At 41.5% G+C, this 9,539-nt stretch overlaps 1 protein-coding gene across 1 annotated transcript in view; it reads right to left on the reverse strand.

Annotated features, from left to right (window-relative positions):
* The window catches only part of KCNU1 (potassium channel, subfamily U, member 1), a 54,952-nt gene that overhangs the window by 19,191 nt on the left and 26,222 nt on the right, over positions 1 to 9,539 (reverse strand). The window lies entirely within an intron of this gene.

Genomic DNA, 9,539 nt, shown 5'->3' on the forward strand with positions numbered 1-9,539 from the left:
TTTAAATTATGCCCATATTGCAGGATATTCTTAGAGGCAAATTTCAGATACGTAGCTGTGTTTGTGAGCATTGTGTTAGTTCAGAAGCAGCAACGAGACCATGTGAAGCAAAAGCCATTCAATCAAGTTCAGATGCTGCTCTGAACACCAAACTGTTTCAAAGGACTGCTACAGAACAGAATTGTTGGAGAATTCATGTCCAACAACAAAGGGTTGTTCATGTCTCCTCACAGCCCAGGCATGGACAGAAAAAGACCTGGAATCTGTTGGATAAACCATTTGCTCAGCACCATCTCTCTAGCTTTACTGTAGGTAGAGTCAGCCTTGAACAGTTGGCTCAAGAGCAAAGTTTATCTAATCACTCTGTAACTGAAATCACAACGATAACTGAAACTTGCCATCTAGGATTACAATATATACTGAACACAACAGCCTTAGTAGACCTGCATGACGAGACAAGTGTTTGGTCCCAACATTCTTTTTCATGTCCAATTTGTCCTTATCTTGTCTATGCAGTATCGGGTGAGGTGAGATTAACAGAAACGAGAGGGGGGATTTTGCTAGGGGAAGATGTCATTCATTATGAGGCCTGCAAGGTGGATCTAGCTGTGTACTGTACAGACCAACTTATGCTGGTACTGGGTTTAGCACTTCTTAGCACAGCATTAAGGAACCTGAGAATTTGCCCCATTTTTGCAAATGGGGCTGGGGGGTTGGCAGCTTGTGCCAAACTCCATGATGCCATAGCTATACAATTAACCCATACCCAGGATAACTAGTTAAGTCATAGTCATTTCAATAACTGCAGCATAGCTATAGTCTTTCCCATTCCATATGAGAATTCAAAGACCAGGCTGGAACTTCTTTGCAGTTTCTGCTAGCTCCCCAGGTCTTAAACCAAGGACTAATAACAAATCCCAGGACTGATCATATTAGAATAGGTTACCTTGTTCTTCTAAATTAATATATTTCCAAGTTTTAGAAATGTTCACCTATCCTAAAACCAGCACAAGATATAAAAGCCACAAAGGGTCTACTAATGGCATGGACATAAACTGTAATGACCGACTTTTGCCTAGTTGCTCTCCAGTCTCCTCTGCAATATGCTTATCACGTGCTGGGTTTGATTGTAATCCCAAATCTGGAAGCTGGTCCTTTCCAGCTCTGCAGTGCCTCCTATCTCTGTTCCCTCCACACCACCGCAGGATAAGAGAGAAAGGGATTGCCTACAGCAGATCCAACTCAAGCACCATCTAACCTTTAATGTGGACAAGTAGCAGATAACACAAAGCAAGGTGCAAGCTACACCTGATGGAGGAAAGCCTAGAAAAATCTTTCTTTCAGGCAAGAAAGGCACCAAAGAGGTAGAAACAGATCTGTATGCACTGGCTGCTGCACTACTGCTGCTCAAGAGGCAGCAAGAGCAGCAGGCACTGGCAGCTGGAAGTAGCCTAGGGGAGGAGAAAGGAAGGGCAAACGGAAAGCAGTGTGTTCCAGGTGCCAAATGGCTCGTGACAGCTCTGCTCCTCTTACAGACTGGCAGTACCAAGCCGTGACGCTTCCAACCTTTTTCCAGGCCCTTTAGCTGAAGTCTGTCGATCTCCAGAAGTTCACAAAGCATAACCAAAGCCACCACACTACCTATCCCTGTTGCTCTCTCCTGCCATTTGCACAGTTCTTGCTCTCAGCAGCATTTGCAACAAGAAGTTTCACAGGCAAACAGCATGTTGCATGAAACATTTTTTTGATCAGCTTTGAATTACCCACCCTTCAGCAAAATGAAAGGTAATTTTGCATCTCTGACAAGGGACAGTGAGAGGCTTCAAACTGGCTCTCCTGAATCTAGCAAGCTAGTTCAAAACTGGAGGGAAAGGGGAGCATGTACCCCTTTCAATCTTTGCAGTGTCTCTACGCAGCCCTGTGCTAACTGCAAGCAGTTGCATCTATCAGCCATGTCTCCTCCTTAGATAGTAAATCCTTAGGCCAGTGATTAAATGGTATTTTGGCAAGTTAGAGACTATCTTCTCACAAGCTCCCTTACTTGACTCAGATTTACCAATCAATCAATGTATATATCTCTATCATAATAAAGCCATCATCTATATACACAACCTGTCAGAAATGACAACTTCTCATTCTAATATTATGAGAAATATATACGGCTTGGAGGAAACACCTGTTGGATCCCTAAAGTGGGAAATAGCGGGAAAAGACAGCAGGAAACCCGCTTCATCATAATGGCATCCACCTTGCCAAAGCCAAGCACATTCCGATTTAACAAGCCATTCTTTAGTTAAGGGTTCCTTCTGCCATATACTCTGCAAATTACATGATTCTTATGCAAATCTGATTTTCCTGAGAGACTTGTAAATCATCCTGCACTGGACTCTGAGGAGCTTGAGGATGAGGGCACTGGAACTGACATGCTGTACCCAGCAGAGAGACAGAAATATTCTGATTGAGCTACAGTCACTTGCTACAGCCATTAGCAGGTTATCTGGGTCACAAATCAACTGTACTGTGGGTGCACAGTTATCCGTGTTGGCTCTGCATGAGTCTGGAAAGAAGACAGTTGCATTCACATGGTGCTGTGCATTGCCATGTCTGTGTTACCTTTCTTTGTCTGTCACATTCTCATTTGAGGTCCTTACCACTTAGGTTGCACTGAACAGAATATCAAAAAAGCACAAGACCATGTTACCAAAGACCGTACAAGTTGAGCTGACTTACAAAAGCACTAGTGCTTTGGACCTTGGGCATTTCTGAAAACGTGGTCCTAGTGGCTGAACATTTGAAAATACTGTTCCACAGTGCCAGGTGCATAAGCCACTGGTGTAATCAGTCTGTGCCCAACTCACAGACGAAGTGAGTATTACAATAGCCCACCATTAAACTCAGAGAAAAATTTGGTTTTATACTACAAGTAACCACAGTTCAATACCTTATATGTCATCCAAAATGGCAGTTCGGTCCAGTGTACCGGAGTCGAACTGAGTGTTACAACATGGTAAAACATTTCTTTTTTGCCTGTTTCCACAGCCACGACCTAATATAAACCAGTCACTCATGTTTCCGTGAATCAAAGTAGATAATGTAGCTCTCAGCTACACTAAAAGATGGTCAGACACATCCAAGATGTTTCAAACTTCATTTGAGGACTAACATAAGTGATTAACAGTTGTCTATAGCATTAGAAGGCAGGGAGTGGAAGTCCTTTTATCAAATTGTTAGCTGCCAACAACTTCCCGCTGACAAGCTATCTTTAAATTCTTCATAATGCCTTTGCAAAGCCCTAAAGCTTTGTTGAATCCCTCGCCTGCAGTGTTCTGACATCAGCTCTTGCACTCCTTGTCGTGGGAAAATGTGGCTACAATGAGTCTTAATGTCATGTGTACGCATCGAGGTCTGTGCTCATTTGGTTTGCCTTCTGCGCTCTAAGTACAAAATAGCTCCTCAGGAATCGGAGCTTATTTCTGTGTCCTAAATTTTGCCCTGAAAGAGATAAAGGGGTAGAAGCCTATTCACAAAGCACCTCAGGACAAGCAAGGCCTGGAAGAGTTGTACCATTGGTCCCCAGAAACCTACACACATGAGAAATCTGTGCACAAAAGTCTCCAGAGAGAAAACATCCATGGGTACCCTGCACGATGCAGGCAGGTTGCTCCAGCAGCTGGATCTGAAAAGCCCTGGCCCACCAGCACAAACGCCCTGACATCCTTCCCCTGCCTCTGTACCACAGCCTTGGGGATGATTTAACACTTGGCATGTGGGCTGTTCGGTTCACATCCCATTTGGGAATCCTCTTACTGTTTTTGAATCGCTCCCAGATCCGCACATATGTTAACCTTTTCCTTTAGGGAGGAGTGGAGTTTCACACACACAATGAAAATTGCCTGTGCCTGTGAAGGCTGCTACAAAGCCCCTTTTCTCACTCCCAGGCCCGCACTGTGAGAATATGGTGCTTGTCTGGACTTGGCTTATTCATCATCATGGATTATATCACTCCAATTACAATGCATCAAAATCCCTACCTCACAAGGAACTACGAGGCTTAATTGACACAGAGGTATTACGTGTCATTGCAAAATATTATAATTTAGAGTATTCCATCCAATAATTAACAAATACATCAGGCAACAAGTAAAACCAATCTTAAAAATGAGTAGTTAAATTTCTTAATTACATCCACTGAACCAAATCTGCCCCTAAGCAATGCACATGTAATCCCAGTGAAGTCAGTGTGGTTGTACAGAACACACTAAAATAAAAATAGTCTGTAGTTATCATCTATATTGCAGCAATACTTACAGTCCCCCACTAAGTTTAGGGACTCCTGCTTTATTTAGAGTTGTGAACATGAACAATAAAGGTAAACTAAGTTGAACTGAGAAAACAGCATGGAAAGAGACATGTAGCATTGGGACTTACACAACGTACAAATAGAAAGGCTGAATCCTAGTCTAATAGCCACTGTCTGACACCGCATTTTAAAATGGAGCCAAGATTCTCTAATAACAGGATTCCAGGTGATAATGCCTTAAGAAGAACTCCTGATAACTGTGTGGCAAAGTCTGAAGAGTTGGCAGCACTGGAGAAATTCATGCATAAGGATAACTGGACTGAACTGTCTGAACATTGATCTAGATTCATTAGGGCCTACTTCACTAAAGAAACCTCAGACTGACATATAAGAAAAGACATCATCTGCTTTTGTTATCTGCTCTCCATTTCTGCATTCAACCTCCATCCAAATCACCTCCCTCAGCTAACACTTTACTGTATAAGGACATGTTGTTCAGCCATAGATATAAACCAGGTGTAATGACTCCAACAGTTTGCAAATTAATATAGCACAGTTATCGTGGGGAAGCTGGATACTACACTTCTGCAGGCAGACCTCATGTGTCAGAGCTATGAGGCATTGTTTCTGACAGAAAACAACAGCTCATTATTCATAACATCCCTCGTGAAATCTTTGCTGCAGTCTCCCTTTCCCCTTCCGAGGTCACAGAAGGGCTAGATAAAATGCAGGTTCTTCTCCTTGACAAGTGTATGTGCATATTTTTGTTCTGCCACTGCTACTGCTACTTGGGCTGGGCACAGGTTGTCTTTTAAAAACTAAAGCCTGATTCTGCTACCCACACATAGAATAGAGGCTTGCTTTGATTCCAGAAAGGCTGTTCAGAGAGTAAGACAGCAGACAGCTTGAGTAAGGCTGGCAAAATTCAGCTCCTAATTATTAGATTAAAACCTTGAAACAATTGTCATGTATGAAGGGACAAAGTAGAATTTGGCAAATAGGAAGGGAAAAAACAAATCTTCTCATCATGATAACTAATCTCTGAAGACAACCTTGTCATTTTTTGAGAGCATCTCAACAGGTTCCCCCCCCTTTTTTTTTTTGGTCACTGCTTATCAAAATTTGCATGGTTAGTTAGTGGGTTAATTTAATTATGAGCAGCATTTATGAACAGCCTGATGGGGGATCTGCAGAAGGCAATAGAATCTGTTCTTGAATTAGGAAATTGCACACACACACACATCTGGAAGCCGTCATGGGACAGATCGCTGTCTTGTAAATGCTTGTTGAGTGTTATAATATTTTACTAAGCACTCCCAATCTGTCAAGGTTTACAGGAGAGGAGAGACTGGGAACATTTGGGATCATTTGTGGCTTAGAGCCATTAGCTACTTCCACCCACTTATTGTGACGTTATTAATAGCAAAATAATCTAAAGAGCAGAACTTGGCTTACTGAAGATCTTAGATAATAGAAGTGATTTTCACTAAGGGCCAAAACCAGGGAGCCAGGACCCAGCTGAATAACATACTATGCTGGGTAGCACAGCCTTATTTTTGGCTGAACTGGTGGTAACTTTGTGCGGACTCTGTTCCTCAGAGGATTTACCTGCAGACCTAGCCTAGCCCTGTTGTTTCAGGTCTGTGTAAGAGGTGGCACACGGTGACACCACCCAAGAAATAACCAGAGGAGGAAAATGCTATGTAAGCAATGTCATGTTGACCATCCCTTACTAATTGCCCTCCTCAACAACTGTTAACGGTAAGAAGGGCATTAAGCACCACACACAAGATAGATAAATTTACACTTCATTAAACCATGGACAGTGTAACAAAAGCTATCTGCCAGAACACAAAAATATGTGAGCTATACCTCTATGCTATCCCTACTAAAACTCAAGTTAACTGGCTAAAAACCAATGCCATTATGCTTGCATGACATCCAGGGATGCTTGTGACTACCATATTGGCATTGCCAAGAGTGACATCCTAAATTCTCCTGGACGCAAAGACAGAGACCAGAATGGCCAATCAGCTACCAAGACTCAAATCATGTAGAAGTCCAATTCTAGCCTGGCACACAGGAATGGATTTCATCCCATGAAAAGTAATCCCCTGCTGAGGAAATCAGGACTTGGCCTGTGAAAGAAACTTTGCACAAAAAGTTTCTTCACCTTCTGGAGCCATAGCTCAATGAAAAGATTTGGAAGACTTCGAAACTCCATGGAGCTTCTGGCTTCTTGTTAAGCCACTGCGTATCTGTTTAATTTAAATCCCCATCCAACCATTAAATATGGGTGGGTTTTTTTAATGGGTCATTATGATGTGATTTATGACATTGGTGTAATTGTCAGAATTACTGTGGGTAATTAAAATATGAAATGCATGCTGCCAGAGGCTTCAGTCACTCTCAGCACCCTCATTAAAAATCAGGAGCTGACCAAATTATAAATAGACTGGTTTGCACAAGTTCATAGGGAAAGCTAATTATGAAACTTATCCTTATGCACTAAAAGCTCACACCATCAGTCATGCAAATTCTTTAAGTGATTATACTATTGTATAACATGGAATCGGATTAGTACATACAGGTGGGTGCAACTCCAGTTACAATGTGCAGTACAACTGTACTTTGCACAGTGAATGTGAATCCCTAAAACTCTTATGCAAGCTTGATGATAGATGTGGGACAAGGGCCTGGGGAAAAGAGAGGTAGCGTATTATCACATGAAATATAAAAAAAAAAAAGACTGAGGAATACAGGGAGAGGCTGTAAAGGATAAGGCTCTCTGATGTATAATGGTAAGTCTCAGAGAAACAAGAGAGGCATGTGAACACAAAGGAAGAGAGCTTCAGAAAGAAGCTGGAATAAACTTTGGATTAGCTGGGGCTAAATCCGTAAGGAATGGCTGCTGGCTAAAAATCACAGGGAGCTTAGGTGCCAAATACAGTGAGCGTGAATACAAACTGAAGAAAAAATTCTATGTATAAGGGCAGGCAAGGGCTGACACTTTTTCTTTCTAGTATTCCGAATTTTTTTACTCTCCAGAAGGGAAGGGGGGAAAAAAAACCACCAAACTGGAGGCCTATATACATAATTCAACCAAAACTGAATCAAGAAGTAAATCACTGATGGAAGAAGAGTCCTGTTAGAGTTACCAGTAATATCTCCAGTGACTTAAAGCCCGAATGGAGGATGCTTTTGCTTATTATGGGGTTTCAACAAAACCAAAACAAAAAACAACAACAAAAACCCAAACAAAAAACAAACAAACAAACAAACGGTGAAACCCCTCTTCCAATGCCAGTAAACAGACTTGGTTTTCATGCAAAGACACAATGCAGTCTGTACAAAACAAGTTTGGGCAGATTTTGCACACCATGGAAGTTAGGTTTTCTGTGCCAGAAATCCACTGAAATATCTACTCCATCACAATGATTCGTCAGTCTTATTTGTTGTGCAAGTTTCAGTGAAGATAAGACCTCAGTGTTCCATGAGCAAGATTCAGCCAGCCTGCACCGACAGAACAATTTATTGGGGTGCTTAAAGATCCATTTATACCAGGAACAGTCATGTTCCAAAAATAATGCTGATTTATATTCTGTGTACTTGTACAAGATTCTGGGGGCTGGAGATTTGAAGAGAGAAAGCTTGGGGGAAAGTATGCATGGATGATGTCTCCCACCTGAATTTTTTTAACTCAGATAAACCTAATTAACTGCATTTGTATTTATCAGCTTAACTATCACTCCATCCAACCTGTCACCTTGTCTCTGACAAGTAGTCTCCAAAAATACACTGCAAGAAACATGGGACTTCCCAACACAACAAAAAGTGAAATGCAAAATATTATCGCCTCTTCCTAGAGGCTTCTTCCTGTTAGGCTCTTCCTGCCTAACATCAGTTCATAAACTTCCAGTGTCCAAAATACCTGTTCATCATCTTCCTTATGCGTCCCAAACTCCAGAAATGCCATTCGCGTAGTTCAGGAGGGACTCTTTTTAGAATTCCATCCCTGAAGTGTTTGAGAGGTATCTACAGGCATCCACACTTTTCCATGTTTCTACAAACCCTCTGAGGTTTGGCTATCACCGAAACACCTCTTCCACATCTCTCTCCCATTCTAGCAATAAAAGCAAAGCTGAAGGAACATGAAACTTGTCTAACTTGTGAGGTTTTTTGCTATGCCAACAGACTGCTAAATTTTCCACAGAGCCTCCACCCTGTAGCGTAAATACCAGGTAGTGATCAAAAGCACAATGTGCCTGCTGACAAAAGGGATCTTGCTCACTGTAACAACACTTTCTCCACCTCTATCTATCTCCTTTTTCTTGAGAACACAGTTTTACACTTGTCCTTCATACAAATAACCCGAGGGTGGGAATTATTCAGAAGGCTCGTGTTTGACACCCCATCTGTTCATTTCTGACAGCGATATATAATGTAAGGCTATAAAAACTTGAAAAATAATGCAACATAAAAAGGGATTGACTCGGCTCCAAGAGGCCATAAACGGTAACAAATACCATTGCATGATTTATTTCATGCTGTAATCTTTACAGTAAGTCATCTTTCAGACATTTCCTTGTGACAGGTTTTAATAATATTAATGCCCAGAGCAATCCAAATCATCGCCAATAGACATATTTATCAAGCTGCCAATCCAAGTAAATGAAATTCTATAAGCAATAATGTAACATGTTTAAAGGAAGCTAATAAAACAAGTCAGGAGAGAAATATTACTGCAAAGTATGCTCTCTCTAATCCAGCCCTGGATTTTATACAGCCAAAATGCAAATCTTTCCCTCCATGATTTATCGCTCCAAAAATACCAATGACCTTTTCAGGAGCTCTTGTACAGCCCTTCTCACACATTTATAAAGATTGTGATGCATTCTGCCAGATTAGCTGAGCTGGAGTGCTCAGCATTACTGCCTTGTTTTGCCCTACCTTTGGATTGGGAAGTGATGGGTAGCATCAGAGAGTAGGATCTTAAGTCTTTAAGATTTATTAAAGACTGACAAGCCTTAACATAGGCTTGGCAACTCAGCAGCTATTTACGAGCAATTATCCAGGCATTAGATAAGTTACAATTAACAGGGAGCTAAAACTTGGTTCTTTAACCTCGTTTCCCTTTTAATCTAATTCAGTTTCTACTAATCCATTGCTTGGCTGAAATGACTCTACACCAGGGCAAAAGGGAAGAAGACATTGCAGAGTTCTGTACACATGGAGCCTA

The sequence above is a fragment of the Pygoscelis adeliae genome, unplaced genomic scaffold (genome assembly GCF_000699105.1).
Source record: "Pygoscelis adeliae isolate BGI_AS28 unplaced genomic scaffold, ASM69910v1 Scaffold52, whole genome shotgun sequence".
NCBI lineage: Eukaryota > Metazoa > Chordata > Aves > Sphenisciformes > Spheniscidae > Pygoscelis > Pygoscelis adeliae.